A 17697-nucleotide genomic window follows, 5' to 3' on the forward strand; every position below is an offset into this window, starting at 1 on the left:
ATAAAAAGTAAATGGAGGGCTTCCCTGGTGGCGCAGTGGTTGAGAATCTGCCTGCCAATGCAGGGGACACGGGTTCGAGCCCTGGTCTAGGAAGATCCCACATGCTGCGGAACAACTAGGCCCGTGAGCCACAACTACTGAGCCTGCGCGTCTGGAGCCTATGCCCCGCAACAAGAAAGGCCGTGACAGTGAGAGGTCCGTGCACCGCGATGAAGAGTGGCCCCCACTCGCCGCAACTAGAGAAAGCCCTCGCACAGAAACGAAGACCCAACACAGCCATAAATAAATTAATTAATTAATTAATTTTTTTAAAAAAAGTAAATGGATATAAAAATAAGGGTATTTGGACATTCATGAGAAAACTTCTAGAGACCCTCATGAATGAATTGAAGTAGTCAAAGATCTAGAGAGTTGGGTTTTTTGTTTGTGTTTTTGTTTGTTTTGTTTTCTTAAAGGAAAAAAACAATAGGCAAAGCTCTTTATGATGAAACAGGGAGAGAGCCACAACTTCCAGCAGGGGAAGTTACACCAAACGTTTTCATGTGTGCTAGGAGATCCAAAAGTGAGAGACAATGCAATTGCTAGTAGTTGCTATGGTAGCAAAAATAAACCTTGTACAGAATCTCCAGTCATCGTTTAACTATGCTATCTACTCGCTGGGGTGTTTTCAGTGGTGTTTGAGCCCAAGAAAGGAAAAATAACATCTGAGGCTTATTCTCCAGGAAGAAAATGGAAGCTGATATATGGGCAACAGCTGAGATCTTCCTCAATTAAAACATAGCTAGAGGAAATCCTAACCCCCTCTCCCCAAAAGGTGGACTTTTTTACACCAGCCATGTATAAAATAGGAAGCTAATGGTAATAAAGGGACTGAAATGAAGCAGTGACATTTAAAAGATACTACATCTAACTTTTCAGATGAATATTATGTCTTAAGTTCAATTTACAGTTTTCCTAAGTATAAAAATAATTCTAGTTAACAAAGTTGTCCTTGCTGCATGAAGAAATAAATCAAGAGTATTTGAACACATGGGCTTCCCTGGTGGCGCAGTGGTTAAGAATCCACCTGCCAATGCCGGGGGCACGGGTTCGAGCCGTGGTCCGGGAAGATCCTACATGCCGCGGAGCAACTAAACTGCTGTGCCACGACTACTGAGCCTGCGCTCTAGAGCCCGCGAGCCACAACTACTGAGCCCGAGTGCCACAACTACTGAAGCCCATGCGCCTAGAGCCTGTGCTCTGCAACAAGAGAAGCCACCCAATGAGAAGTCCACACACCGCAACGAAGAGTAGCTCCCACTCGCCGCAACTAGAGGAAAGCCCGCGCGCAGCAACAAAGACCCAAGGCAGCCAAAAATAAAAATTAATTAATTTAAAAAAAACTTTCCCTAGACCCATATGAGGCTTCTGAAGAAAGTAAACCCCATAAAATTGTTCTATTATTGATTTCAGATGGTCCTCTCTTATGATTTAGTCTTAATTTCTGTAACAAAATCTGAAATAAACTATTAGAATTTGAAAGTGTAAGAAGCCCTTTCATTATAGTGAATAAAAATATCAGCCACCATAATAGACTCTTGTCAGTTGCTTCCTCAATATCCATTTCATACTTCTTGTACAGTTTAGCAGTTCTGGTGACTAGGTGGGATTGATTTCCATAAGCTAGCCACATAAGTGGGCCCTAATGGCCTAAAACAAGCGGCAAAAATCTCACAACCTTACTACCGTGATTGGCAATAATTCAAGCCCAAACCAATTAGAGGCTGGCATTACTCTGGTCATAGGAATTGCTATGAAGACCATGGCTTAAAGCTGACCCAGAGTGAAGCCCAGGAGTCTTTTTTGACAATCAGGGGAAGAGGGACTTTCTTCCCCAAGAAAGACTGATGTGCAGATGTGACATTTGGAACTACTGCATCTATTGAACTATCATGCATCAGAAGGCCTGGATTCAAATCAACTTTGCATCTTCTTCTTCTTTTTCTTTTTTTTTTTTTAATGTAGAAAAAGATGATAACAGTAACTTCCATGGAGGTTCGGAAAATTACATGAGATATATGCAAAGAATCTGCCACCAGGTTATCCAGGCCCACTTTCTCTCTCCAGGAGCACCCACTAGCTGGAGGACTGAAAAGGGGGATATTATAATTTCGGCTGATTCAGGTTTACGGTTGGTGGCATGTTGAGCCAAAGTTTGTCTAGGGAGAAAATAAAACTTGAAACTGAGCTGGCTATTGAAGGGAGTTTAAATGACTGACCTGGGAGGTTAGACAGAACAAAGAAATAAATGCATAAGAAGCCAGATAACTAAAAACATATAAGAAGAGATGTAAAGAGTAATAGAATGGGTTTAGTAGGAAAGAGAGGAGGATAAGACTCTGTAGAGGACTTCCCTGGTGGCGCAGTGGTTAAGAATTCACCTGCCAATGCAGGGGACACGGGTTCGAGCCCTGGTCCGGGAAGATCCCACATGCCGCGGAGCAACTAAGCCCGTGCGCCACAGCTACCGAGCCTGTGTTCTAGAGCCTGCGAGCCACAGCTACTGAAGTCCATGCACCTAGAGCCCGTGCTCCACAACAACAGAGAAGCCACTGCAGTGAGAGGCCCACACACCGCAACGAAGGGTAGCCCCCGCTCGCCGCAACTAGAGAAAGCCCGCGCGCAGCAATGAAGACCCAATGCAGCCAAAATTAAATAAATAAATGAATAAAAATTTTAAAAGAAAAAAAAGAATCTGTAGAGTGAGTGAAATTTCTGACTTTATCGTTTCAGAGGTATGCTAATTCCAGTAGCAACAAGGGAGACAGTTGGCAGGACCACAAGACAGGGGGCTTTTGTTTTTGTTTTTAAAATTAAAAAAAAAAAAGCACACAAAACATTAAGATAGGGTACTAGATGAGTCAAATACTCCATCTTAATAGAGATCATGATGACAGGGAAAAGCTAGTATTGGTATTACCTCTGTGCTTAGGAGAATGACTATCTTCCAAAAGAAACACAATGTTCTTGAAGGGCATGAATAACGTGGACAAGCAGAGGGAGGTGTGTAATGTGTTTATCCCTGAGTAGAGAGGTTCAGAGGGTACAGCTGAATACTTAGCCAATCCCTTAATTCTCAAAAGTCTCTATATTTTTAGCATTGTATTATTTCTATTCAGATTTCAGAATAGGTGAGAAGATTAATTTAATTACTACTTAAATATCTACCTGAAAACCTATAATCAGCAAGCCTATTTCTCACATCAAAATCTAGATTGTAATTGCAGATATTCTCTCTGCAATTACCCCTTTTACAGGACATTTTCCAAAATAAGTAATAATTGAGTGTAACTGGATAATGCTCAGCTAAGATTACTACTTACTTTCCTGCCCTTAAGTTGATGGACGTTTTATACATATTGGGCCAATTACATAACCATGAACACTTCCAAAAGAGCCAGCTGGTTTTTTTAGCTTACCAGTTAGTTTTTTTTTTTTTTCTTATACTCAAATGCATTGAGAGGAAACAGATGAAGGCGATAAAAATACAAATATCAAGATAAAAGTATGAATACAAATTATAATTAAACATGAACCAAAGACTCCTTCCTCAATTTTTTCACTTAGCTTAGAAACTGGTATCGTATATTTGCTAAGCATAAAAACTTTTAAGAAGATAAGTAAAGAAAAAAATGGAAAGACTACACAAGGAACTCCAGAAAAGAAAACATGGTTTACATATCACAGCATCGGTCACTGAGGGAAAGTTCTGGAGGACACTCTACTTCTCTCTAGAAGTCAATTCAGCTTTTGACAGTTTTAGGCACCTGAACTAAAAACAATGCCAAAAGACACAATTTTAGCTTAGAAATAACTTCCTTCCTTTCCACACTTTTGCATAACTTGAACTATTGTCTTATAATGTGCTCTCCAAAAGATAACTCCCATCAGAAATCTCCAGGAAAATCCACATCTAAATTACTTTCCATCCAGAAATAAGGTATATATAAATACATAAGTTTATATTGTACACACACACTTTATTCTCTGCAGCTTACCTTTGAAAAAGTACTCTGCTGAATACTCTCCCAGAGTTATATCACTAACTACTTTTTTCTGGTACTTTGGGATTAAGAACTAGAGTTTAGCTCTAGCATCCCCTGCTCCATTTGCTATAATATCCAACCTCCTAAAAATGTTTTTTAAAAAAGTATAACTGCACATGTTAATCAAATATTTATTTTAAAAGTATTTATTCACCAAAAAATTCCCTAATGGCATGGTTTAAAAAAAGAATCTTTGTGGTTACCAGAGGCGGGGGTGGGGAGGGATAGAATGAAGGTGGTCAAAAGGTACAAACTTCCAGTTATACGATAAAAAAGTACTAGGGATGTGATGTACAATATGATCAGTATAATTAAGACTGCTCTATGTTATATATGAAAGTTAAGAGATCAAATCCCAAGAGTTCTCACCACAAGGAAAAAAATGTTTTTTAAATGAGATGATAGAGGTTCTTTAAACTTAGGGTGGTCATCATTTCGTGATGTATGGAAGTCAAATCATTATGCTGTACACCTTAAACTTATACAGTGCTATATGTCAATTGTATCTCAATAAAACTGGAAGGAAAAAAAATGAACACTCATCCTAACAGCAAACAGATTATATCTAGAAGCTGCTAACATATCATGATGGCAGTTTCTCAGAAATTAAATTATTGTTAGAAAAAAAAAAAAATCTTGTCAACTATATATGTACCCCCTCAAAACACTGGAAAGGAAAGATTGGAAAATCTTCCACAGGACACAGGACCAGAAAGGCCCAAGGTGATATTTTAATGAGGGTAAGAGGTGAGGAAGGTCAGGAAATGTGGTCATGGAAAACAAAGCGAGGTCTCCTCCATCGCCATGATTCTTTTTTAATGGTATTAATGGTATGATGGATATAGTAGACTGGAGTTCAACCTGCATACCAACCTCCTTCCTGTGTACCTTCCTGTATGACAGAGGCCAAAACCCTACACGTTTCTTTTTCCAGGCTCCCTTGCAACCAGGGGTCTACTAATTAGATATGCAGTCATGAGATTAGGAAGAAGAAAGTGAGCTAAGCAAGGTTGTGAGACATTGGGTTTTGCTGCCACAGCACTCGTTTGTCCAGTAACTAATCTCATGGTTATAAAAAAAGCAAAGCATGGATGGGACACTTTTTTTTTTCTTTCTGTATCACAGCGATACTCTAAGGGCAGCTTCTCCACCTTCCTGACTGTAACAGAAGCAGCAGTGCCCCTGCCAGGCCAGATAAAAGGCATTAACACACCTAAAGGCCTAGCCTAGGTCCTGCTGCTTCTAACTGCCAACACTTTTATCAGTATCGTTCCCTTCTTTTCTATTTAAAACAGCTAGGTTTTCTTTTATGTTCTGAAACTGAAAACTGATACTACACATTTGTATTAAGATATTTAAAAAGATAAGTGCTATGCATGGGTTTGGATTTATGGCAGGCCCATCCCCCTGGGCCTCCCATAGTGTCCCATGCTGGAGCAAACTGGCCCCGAACCATTGCCTGGCTTCTGCCTGTAGGCTGCAGGCACTGAAGCGGGTTGCACAGGGGGGAAAAAAAAAAGATAAGTGCTCAATTATTTTATTTTTTTAATCCAAATCCTCCTTTGATAAACACATAAGAGAGGCTATCTTAAGTAAGGAATAGATCCACTTCCCAAACCAATTCCCATTGGCTCCTGAAAGAAGAGTTAGGGTCTTGGTTATCTCATAATTGAAAATGGTCAGCTTTTTACAAAGCATCATGACTAAGAAACATATAACACAAGTTAATACCTAGGGCCGATTTCAGGCTCCTTTACTCACTATGTGACCTTGGGCCTCAGTTTCCTCAACGTTCAAATAGCGCAGTACCAACCACACAGAAACACTGCTAAACACTATGTATTAAACTTGCATATGTAAAGTACCTTAACAAGCACTAGATGCCATGAGGGGGGAAAAAAAATCCCTTTTCAAGTCACTTAAAAGTTCTTTTGGCTCAATAAGACTTCTAGGAATACTTAAAGTTTTGAAACATCCATTTTTTTACTAATGCTCTGTATATGGAGAGAACACTTTTAAGCACATACTCTTTCTCTGTGAAGATCCTACCCTTCAAAAACTCCTGCCCGAAAATCAGTATTGGGGAAGATTAAGTGACCTACTGCTGCCCCACCCCAGGGTTAATCCCTTCCATGGCCTACAATACTCCAGACCTCTCCTTGGAGTGGACATTCCATGGGAAGACACACCCTGTAGTTCCCACCCATAAACATTCTTACCACGAAACTCCACTGAATTTCCAACCAGGGATCACTACTCAGCCTAGGGTAAAAAGAATCACCAACTTTATCTTCTGCCCCTTAATTCCAAAAGCAGTCCAGAGATAATATGCTCCTAGACGCACCCCCCCGCCCCACCAGCAAAGGGCAGAAACTCTTAAATTTACCCTTATGAGCCAGATCTACCCCCAAGTAGATTATGATTCAGGTCTCTGAAATACCCAGTATATCCCTTGCTGGGGTGACTTGCACACTATTTATATTGTAGAAATAAATGGAAAATTTTTTTCAGCTGGAACAAAACCCTGCTACATGATAGTGGTTTATAAACCCTTTTAAAGAAAGGTTTTGGCCTATTCTTTAAAATATAAAACTAAGAAAGAAGGGATTTATACCATCTTAAATTTCCAGCACTATCAAAACTGAATCTTTTACAAATGTGATATATTTTAGCTAACAAGACTTAATTTCAAGTATTTTTGCATATAATTTTGACATACATTTTATTTTGCCAGAAAATTCTAGAAGAAAACAAATGAGAGACTTTTATGATAATGTTTTGCCCTAATTAATCTTTGTTTTTGCATCGGATCCTTATGACTCAAATCACTAGTGACCAGGAAACATGCTGTACTTTGACAGATTTTTGTTTTTATAGCTTCCATGTTAAGTTCTACGTGAAATTCCCTTCCAATATTAATGGGTCTACATGTGATGAGAAATAAAAAGGAAAAAAGAATCCTAGTATTTCATAGAATAAGAAAGACATTTGTACGAGAAACCATTCAGCAATTCAAAACCAAGCATAGTGCCTATTTATAGCAGGCTGAGGTTAGTACCATTTTACTCATCAGAAAAATCAATAAGACCATAAGTATTTTCCTTTATAAAGCATGAAGTATGAAAATCATTAGGGTCATTCATTATAAAGGCAGTTTTCAATTACAGATTAAAGATTTGTGTGTGTATATTTTAAAATTCATATTATGAAAAGTTTTACAAGATAGTTAAACAACTTATACGTAAGTTATTTAATTACTCAATCATAGTTAGGCCCCCCAAATCATATGGTTTTCTATTTATAATCACCAGGTCACATAGAAGAGGAAGAATGAATTTCAAGGAAGCAACAGCAGAACTCTTTGTTAAGCAAAAGAATTGTCTGCCTTTTTAATGTGTCAATTGCTTAAAAGGAAAAATCCAAACCTCAAAACTGAAGTTGAGCCACAGCCTTCTCATCTGTATCCTGGCAATAGCAGTACCTAAATCATTCCATAGATGTAAGATAAAAGAAAATTGCACTCATCTAAATGCTATGTATTAAGAGTAGAAGGAATGTCTTTGAGTTTGAGAGGCATCTTACACCTGGGGGCAGTCCTGGTAAGAATTTTCAGAAGTATACATATACAAGTTCATTTCAGGTGATTTGGGGGAGGGCATGGGGTGAGGTGCGTAGGGAAGACAAAAATCAGGTGAGGGAAATGCAGACGTCCTTAAAAATCGTACGATGCCACACTTAGAATTCTGACGTTTCAGTGAACCTTTACTTCAGGCACAGTGATGACCCAGCAAATTTCATACCATTTGGCAAATTCCATTGTTCAGTCAGGGGCACACCCCTGAACAATGCAGTCAGAGACGAAGGGAGGAGAAAGAATAGGACTAAGTGGGGCTCAGTACATACACGGCACAGGTACTAAAACTCCCCAGGAATCACAAGGGAACTTCATCTTCCTACACAAAGTGTGATGGTTCAAAGACATCCCCTTGCACCCCACCCCTTTCTCCACCCTCCCTGCCTTGGGTTGCTCTAGTGTTTTCTTCTTAAGTCAATACCATTTATACATAAAAGCAAAAGACATTGTTAAACTCACAAATCCTTTCCCCACCCAACGAGTACTAGTATTTAAGACCTGGTATTGTTCAGAAAAGCCAAGAATATGAATTTTTAAGCCTCCTAAATCAATGTCAACAGCAAGAGCCAATACAAACAAAAGTGAATTGTGAGAAATACTTATCACAGTTACCAGTCTTCACTAAGCCCACTTCCTTCTAGGACTCTTCTCATCTCCATCTCTAGGGAAAAGTTGCTTCCACATATCAAGTAATCAAATATGTTTATTTTGAAAGGGAAACTACCCTAGATGCTTCTTTTAAAGTTACTCCTTTATAACAGCATGCTAAAAGGAGAACTTTAATTTTTTTTTTTAAAGTGACACAGTACTTTGAAGCGCTCACAAGGCTAAAAGGATACACACCGAAAAGTCTTCAACAGAAGAGGAAAATTATGCATATTATACACATACACAGAGAGAAAGAGAAAAAGAGGCAGACGGAGACAGAGAGAAGAAATTATAATAGAAAAAGGATATTTTTTACTTCTGATAAAAATATGCAGTTCCCTCAGGGTTTAGCAAATTAAAGTGAATTGAATGCCACTTAAATTTCTTCATGGTATTTTACTACTCATCATTTCCATTGATTCATTGTATTTTATTAAACTTACCATGCAAATACCTTCCAAACCCTTCTTGTACCTGGAGTGGATAAACTGTCCAATTACCACCTCCCAGTTAAATTAACTCTCTCTAGGTTTGCACGCTAAGAAAATTGAGCCTGAGCTTGTGCCTCCTGATGTGACATGTTATGAAATATATGATGCCATCTACAGTATATTCTAGTCAAACACCATTTAACTTCAGTCCATGTTGCCTAGATCTAACTGTTCCATATAGAGGGATTTAAGAACAAGCTAACACCACCACAAGGAAACAACAGAAAAATCCAGAAAGTGCAATATTTTGTAGGACAAATGGCCTGGTCCTTTCAAAAGTCAGCGTCATGGGCTTCCCTGGTGGCGCAGTGGTTGAGAATCTGCCTGCCAATGCAGGGGACACAGGTTCGAGCCCTGGTCAGGGAAGATCCCACATGCCGCGGAGCAACTAGGCCCGTGAGCCACAACTACTGAGCCTGCGTGTCTGGAGCCTGCGCATCTGGAGCCTGTGCTCCACAACAAGAGAGGCCGCGATAGTGAGAGGCCCGCGCACCGCGATGAAGAGTGGCCCCCGCTCGCCACAACTAGAGAAAGCCCTCCCACAGAAACGAAGACCCAACACAGCCAAAAATAAATAAATAAATAAATAAATTTATATATTAAAAAAAAAAAGTCAGCGTCATGACTTGAGAAGTTTACAGGACATAACCAGATGCACAGCAAAGCCCCAGAGTAGATCCTAATTAGAACAAAGTACCTATAAATGTTTTGGAGGCAACTGAGCCAATGTGAGAATGGACTGGGTATTACATAAAATGAAAATGTATTGACATGGAAAGGTGAAGAGCATTAACAGAAAAAAACACACAAAAAAGCAGTTGATAAACCAGCATGAACAGCATTTCATTTGGGTAAAAACAAATGTGTGTGGGCATAAAAACAGATCTTGAATTCTACACCTTGAAGGGTAGATAAAGATAATCTCTAGATAAGAGAATGTCACTTTACCTTACTTTTGCTTATTAATATCTTCTAGCTTTCTAGAATGGATATTTCTAATAAAGTAATATTAACATAAACTTATTATAATTAATAAAAACCTTAAAAAGAGGTTGGGTTTCTGCCCGGGTAACCAATCTCATAAAATTTTATGGTGTGTGATGACAGATGGAGTCGCTGGCCTTCCAAAAAGAAGAAAAGGTGTTTAGTTAATAAAACTGTCTGACGGAAAAAAAATTAATTGAAATCCTTTCACATCTAGAATTGCCCATAAAGGTTCTAAAAGTCAATGTTATTCACAAGGCTAGAAGGAAAATGAGGCATTACTTCTAGGAATTTTGCTGATGTCATCAGTCACAGGTAAAATATCAATGTAACTGAAAGTCCTTTCATGTGCAGGCATTACCAAGCTAGGCAATGCTGGGTCCCTGCTGGCTGAAATCTGCCAGGCAAGCTGGGAGAGGGGGTGATAAGGGGTATCAGAGAGGGAAAGATGGACCTGCAAACTTCTCCCCTTAAACTACAACCCGAAACACCCTCTACAAACAAGACAACCACGATTAACTTGAGACCAGCTGATGCAAACTAAACAGCTTCCAGAAGATTTAAGGGATGTTATGATCAAAGTTCAGCAAGTCTTTCATATACCATTGGTATGATTTCAGTTGTCATAAGTTTTATAATTAATTCCTTCAGAAGATAGGAAATTGCATGCAAGGCCAAATGAGTACCAAGTTCGCATTTTGCATAACTTCTAGATTTGATATGCTGGCATAACCCCTCACAACAGATGCTGTGTGAGTTATCAGTTTACTGCCTCTCAGTTCCAAATGCTTCAATGCAGGCCTTGAGCTAAACAACGGAATTCCTTTAAGCATCCCTCCTTTAAAGTAGGCATGATGTTAAGCTTTCGTATGGAGGGCACTGGGACATTGAAGAGGAAAAGGCTTCCTGGAATTCCTGGCCTGGGCTGCGTGGGGTTGGGGGTCCACAGGGAGAGACATCTGGTAGACCCTGCCCCAGCCAGGGGCACAGAACATCATCCCCCATCATCTTGCTGCCTCTTCCTGCAGCAACTTATCAGTCTAAAACCTTCACGAGCTTACCTGAGAGACAAAAATGTCCAAATAAATCCTCGGTGGAATCTTTCTGATCCCGGAGTTTATGCTCTTTCATTTCATCATGACCATCTTCCCCTTCCTCCCTTCAGATGCCTATCCTTCATCAAAATGAAGCATAACTGAAATATTTTGTCAGCTTGTGTTTTCAAGACACTCTGATTATATTTTTTTGAACTAAGGTACATTTTTCTTCCAAGAAAAACGGGAGGGAATATGGAGGACACTTTGCCCACTTTTGAAAAAGCCAGTGAGTACTTTCTTCCTCTACGAAAGAACTGACCTCTCCTTTGTTTTCTTTTTCGCCAAGCAAGAGCTCTTCTAACAGATACAAATGTTACTAAATAGTTTCAATTTCTGGGGAAACCAGATTGAAACTATATAATTTTACTCCTAAATGATTATGCTTGGCTACAGAATTATTAAAATTTACATTGAAAGGATCAGTTATTACTGGAGATAAGGTCAGAAATCTATGGTTATATTGGCTTGTGCTTAGTATACCTAAAGCAAACTTTAAACACAAAAGTGGCCAACAAATTTAAAAGAAAATGTATTTGCCCTAATTTCAACACAAAAATTGTCAATGCTCTCACTACAGAATTTCTGAGTGGATAAATCAGCAGTGAATAAAAACACAAACTCTGAGACTCCTATGCAAATTAAGGAAGTTTATTCCCTCTTTAAAACACCCTCCTCTACATCTCATCATTTGTATAAAATTTTTAAATGTGTAACAGATTTCCCACAATTTGTTTCATACACACAGATTTGTTTTTTAAATATCAATTCTCCAATCCTCTCTAAAGTTTGCCAAGGCTGCCAGCAGAATCGGTCTTATATAGCTCAAACATAATTTTTCATGACTTCTCTTCTTTAAGGAAAATTGTCATAAATATGTTACTCTGACATCACATATTCAACTCCAATTACTCAAGCCAAAAATTATTATTTTCCTTTAATAAATACTTTAAGACTATAAATAGGAGTTGGGTATTCAGAGTTGAGAAAAGAGTTGTACTGTAATTTTCCTGACAGGGAGTAGACAAGGGAGATATTTTACAAGATCTCAACACATATGTGGATTGCCTGATAATAACAAACAAAATTTTTTTAAAATAAATTCCTATCCTTTTTAAAAAATTTATTTTATTTATTTATTTTTGGCTGCATTGGGTCTTCGTTGCTGCGCGCAGGCTTTCTCTAGTTGTGGTGAGTGAGAGCTACTCTTAGTCGTGGTGTGCAGGCTTCTCATTGCAACGGCTTCTCTTGTTGCAGAGCACGGGCTCTAGGAGCACAGGCTTCAGTAGTTGTGGCGCTTGGGCTTAGTTGCTCCACGGCATGTGGGATCTTCCCGGCCAGGGCTTGAACCCGTGTCCCCTGCATTGGCAGGTGGATTCTTAACCACTGCGCCACCAGGGAAGCCCAACAAACAAAATTTGACATGTGATTGGAAAGACTTAGTTACAGTCACTGCAAAAGAGATTGTTCTTGGTACTAGGTGCAGGAAAGATGAGGTAAGCACACACTACCCTGTCTCTCGAATAGAATACAGATATAAAGCTTGGATGGAATGCATGAAGCAACAATTTGAGGACCCAGAGTAAACTGGAGCAAGTGGACTAAAGAAGACCAGAATTCAAAGCACCACTGAACTGGTGATGAATTAACCATTTTTTTCCCTTCAGTATACCCCAGCAAGGACTCAAGGCAGCCCAAAACTCAGAAGCAGACAATAGATGCAAAGAGAAGCCCGGTAGTTCAGAGTCAAGGAGCAGGAAAGTGGTCTCTTAATGCACAGAAATAAGAAGTAAAATATCTTTTAAAATTTCCTTTCATAGAGAAAAACAAATACTATATGCTAACACATATATATGGAATCTAAAAAAAAAAAAAAAAGGTCATGAAGAACCTACGGGCAAGACGGGAATAAAGTAAAGACACAGGCCTACTAGAGAATGGACTTGAGGATATGGGGAGGGGGAAGGGTAAGCTGTGACAAAGTGAGAGAGTGGCATGGACATATATACACTACCAAACGTAAAATAGATAGCTAGGTGGGAAGCAGCTGCATAGCACAGGGAGATCAGCTCGGTGCTTTGTGATCACCTAGAGGGGTGGGATAGGGAGGGTGGGTGGGAGGGAGGGAGACGCAAGAGGGAAGAGATATGGGTATATATGTATATGTATAACTGATTCACTTTGTTATAAAGCAGAAACTAACACACCATTGTAAAGCAATTATACTCCAATAAAGATGTTAAAAAGAAAAATTTCCTTTCATAAAAATCAAAAATATTTCTACATAATAGCCAAGAAAAAATTTAAAATACCACAAAAATGAACTACGTGGATATAACTTCATCAAAATGTATACAGAATCTATATTCTGAAACCTACATGACACTGATAAAAGAAATCAGAGAAGACCTAACTAAATGGAGAGGCATACAATGTTCATGGATTAGAAGACTCAACACAGTAAAAAGGTCCATTCTTCCCAAATTGATCCATACATTTAACACAATTCCAGTCAAAACTCCAGCAGATTGACAATATATACACTAATATGTATAAAATGGATAACTAATAAGAACCTGCTATATAAGAAAATAAATAAAATTAAAAACAAAAAAAAACCTCCAGCAAAATTTTTGTAGCTATAGACAAGCTGATTGTAAAATACATAGTAAGGCAAAGGATTGAGAATAGAAACAATCTGAAAAAGAAGAGAAAGCTAGAGAACCCACACTACTCGATTTCAATCTTACTATAAAGCTAATCAAAACAGTGTGGTATTGACAAATGGATAGACACATAGATTAACAAAACACAATAGAGAGCCTAGAAAGAAAGTCACACAAATATAAAGAACTTATTTTTGACATAGGTTAAAATTCAGTAGACAGAGGACAGTCTTTTCAACAAATGATGTTTGAATAATTGGACATATATATGCTAAAAAACAAACACACAAAAAAAACTCTATACCTTTAACAAAACTTAACTCAGGGTAAATAATAGCTCTAATTACAAAGGAAAGCTGTAAGGCTTACAAAACACACAAAACATACACAGGAGAATATCTTCATGATCTGGGGTTAGGCAACAACTTCTTAGATAAGACACCAAGGAACAATCCATAAAAGAAAAAAATTAACAAATTGGACCTTATTGAAATAAGAAACTTTTGACCTATAAAATACACCCATAAGAGAATGAAAGGACAAACTATAGTCAGGGAGAAAATATCTGCAACTCACATTAGACAAAGAATTTATATCCAGAATATATAAATAACTCTGAATGTTCAACAATAAGAAAACAAATAAGCCTGTTTAAAAAATCAACAAAGGGCTTAAACAGACAGTTCACTAAAGAGGATCAACAAAAGGCAAATAAGTACACCAGAAGGTCTTCAACACCTAGCACCACTAGGGAAATGTAGATTAAAAACAAAATGAGATCACTACACACCTACTAGAATGGCTGAAATAGATATGGACAGTACCAAGTGTTGATGAGGATGCAGAGCAAACAAAACTCATGCATTGTTGGTGGAATGCAAAATGGTAGAGTCACTCTGGAAAATGGTTTGGAAGTTTCTCATGAAGTTAAACACACACTTACCGCATGACCCAGCAATCACTTTCCTAGACACAAGAGAAATGAAAACCTAGTGTTTACACAAAAACCTGTACATGAATGTTCTACTCATAATGACTCATAACTGGAAGCAACCCAAATGGCATTCAATGGGTGAATGGATAAACACATTGTAGTACATCCATACTATATAATACTACACTAAGCAATAAAAAAAGAACTACTGATACACATAAATAGTGAATGAATCTCAAAGGCAGTATGCTAAGTGAAAGCAGATGGTCTCAAAAGTTTATGATTCCATTTTTATGACATTCTTAAAAAGTCAAACTATAGCGAGAGAGAACAGATCAGTGGTCACCAAGGGTCAGTGATGGGGGAGGATGTAACTACAAAGAAGAGTTTCTCTGGAAGGATAGAACTGTTCTGTGTCCTGATTGTGGCAGAGTTTTCATGAATCTGTGCATGAGCCAAAATTCCTGGAACTGTACACCCAATTAATGTGAAGTTTACCTATGTTAATCAAAAAAAATGTTATAGAATGGACTTATTTATTTCCAGATGGCCACATAATTTTTGACTTGTTCCTTTCTCCATGCCATTTTAAAGTAAAAATATCCATGACAGGAGAAGGAAATTGCACAAGTAAATAACACATTTATTTCCGTTATCTGTGAACATGCAATACATTTCTAACAAAACAATGGGCTCTAGAGGCTGAAGGGAGATTGGGCTACAGTATAAACTCCCACAGACACTGCTAGTCATCTGAACCACATTTTATTTCTTGAGCATTCAAAAGGAAAAATAAAAAGAACATAATAATAATGTATTTTCCTGATTCTTTGTAGTTACACTTGAAGTAAGTGTGAAAGTCCATTTGAGTTTAGAAGCTAGCAATACAGAGTTTAGCAACTAAATAACAGAAGATTAACATTCACAAATGGATGCCATTAACCATCCAATCAAAAAAGAAAAGCATATCTGTGTGGAAATTAAAGTTAAGGATCTAAAAAAAACAAAAAAAGTAAAAGATTTGTATTTTTGTAGACCTCACAGTACTCAGCACAGTGCCTGGCATGTGGGGAACACTCATCATAATTCCGTAAAGTATCACCTAATAAAAAGGAATATCCAACATAAAGCCCACAGACCAAACATGTACCTCTACATCGAAGGCTAAGCTCTAACAATTCACGCATGCAAACACGTGGGAGCATCTGCCAGTAATAAACGTGGGGGCAGGGAATGATTTAAATGTGGAAAGACTGAGTTCACTTGGGCCAGCACAGCAGGAAAAGGCAAGGGATGGGGGTTATTGAAGTCAAGGGGAGGGTGTATGCTCAGCTTCCTCTGCACCATTCACCTGACAACGCTGACTTACTTTCCAAGTAAGGTCCACTGGGTGACATGAGGGAGGGCGTTAAAGCATGAATATATTCAGGGATGTAGGCTACGGGAAACTTGCAACAAATTAAAGTAAAATTCTGAAATAGTTTTATTTTCATACTAACAGGTTTCATTCTCGAAATACCAGTATTTTGATATATAAGTATTTTGAAAAGTCTCTACAATTCTCTTGAGAAACATCCAGTTACATTTACTATCAACAAGTTGGGAATAACATTTAAAAATCAAACTCAAACTTAAAATAAGGGAGTCAGGAAGGAAAGGGAGGAAAGGAGAAAGGGAAGCAAACAGAGAAATGATTAAGGGAAGACATGATAGATGTTGTCCAAAATCAAACAAGAATCAGACAGTATAATAGTGCTAAATGATCCATCCCTTTCTGAAGAACAGAAATCGCCACTTCAATCAATGACTAAAGGTTGCAATATTGTAGGGAGGGGGGTTCGTTCCCCATGATAAACTTTATTGTAAAGAAGGGAGGAAGGGTAATATCCAAAGGATCAGGAGACATGCACTATGATCACTAATACTGAAAAGTAATCGCATGGAAAGCGACCCCCGAACAATTAAAAAAATATTGCCACGCCTCCCCACCCCACATACTACTGGGATCCTGACCTCTACTAATATTTAGTTTCATGAGCAAACAGATTTCTAACTGAGGCAGCAGAAACTCAACTCCACAGTCCAAGGGCCCTCAAAGAATGGAATTAAAGAAGCTCCTACTGCTGCAAGTTTCTGCCAAGAGCTCCAAGAAGCACCAGACACAAAAACACAGGATCTTAAGTTAGGCTCCACTTCCATACCCAAAAGAGTGCTTTCCTGAAAAGATCAAGGTATGGAAAAGGGGTTTGGAAAAGAGAGAGAAAAGTCCACCTATTTGTCCATTTGTCCATCCCTCTTTGTAGAACCCAGAAAATAACCTGCCCTCCAAAACCCCATACTTAAATTGCAATATGAAAGGTAATAACCACATGAGGCTGGCAAGGTGGCCCCCAGCTCAGCGAGCGCACCCTCTCTTCCCACAGCATGACTCCAGCACCACACACAGAGTCTCTGACCCACAAACTGAGTGTTGTCCTCTGTGCCTATCCATGTTTTAAATACCAATAAAAATTAACTTCTGTTTCTTTTAAAATTACATATTAACAATGTTCTAATACTCTCTTTCTCACACCAGTGAGTCATTTCCTACTCCCCCCTCCTCTGGAGATTCCACTGATTTGGAAGATAATGATGCACTAAAATGGCTAAGGGGCAAAGATGCAGATTTTTCCATATTAAATTTTTTAATAAACAGACTTTTTTAAAGAACAATTTTAGGTTTATAGAAAAATTGATCAGACAGGTTAAAGAGTTCTCATATACCCTGTGCCCCTCCCCTCTCCCATATTCCCCTGTTATTTACATCTTGTATTAGTGTGGTACATTTGTTACAATTGATGAAGCAATACTGATAATTATTAATTAAAGTCTGTAGTTTACTTTAGGGCTCACTCTTTGTGTTGTACAGTTCAATGGGTTTCAAAAAATATAATGACATGTGTCCATCATTACTACATCATACAGAATAGTTTCACTGCCCTGAAAATCCCATGTTCCACTTATTTGTTCCTCCTTCCCCCGTCCCTGATGTCTAGCAACTAATTTTTTTTTTTTTTTTTTTTAACTGTCTCCATTGTTTTGCCTTTTTCAGAATGTTGTGTAGTTGGAATAATACAGTGTGTATTTTCAGGCTGACTTCTCTCACTTAGCAATTTACATTT

At 38.3% G+C, this 17697-nt stretch overlaps 1 protein-coding gene and 1 non-coding gene across 5 annotated transcripts in view; one reads left to right on the forward strand and one right to left on the reverse strand.

Annotated features, from left to right (window-relative positions):
- Positions 1 to 17697, reverse strand: part of COBLL1 (cordon-bleu WH2 repeat protein like 1) — a 146116-nt gene that overhangs the window by 89760 nt on the left and 38659 nt on the right. The window lies entirely within an intron of this gene.
- LOC133079266 (small nucleolar RNA SNORA42/SNORA80 family) lies at positions 5460 to 5591 on the forward strand. The gene has a single exon (XR_009698146.1). It is a non-coding gene; the product is annotated as a small nucleolar RNA SNORA42/SNORA80 family (small nucleolar RNA).

Source organism: Eubalaena glacialis, chromosome 1 (genome assembly GCF_028564815.1).
Source record: "Eubalaena glacialis isolate mEubGla1 chromosome 1, mEubGla1.1.hap2.+ XY, whole genome shotgun sequence".
Lineage (NCBI taxonomy): Eukaryota > Metazoa > Chordata > Mammalia > Artiodactyla > Balaenidae > Eubalaena > Eubalaena glacialis.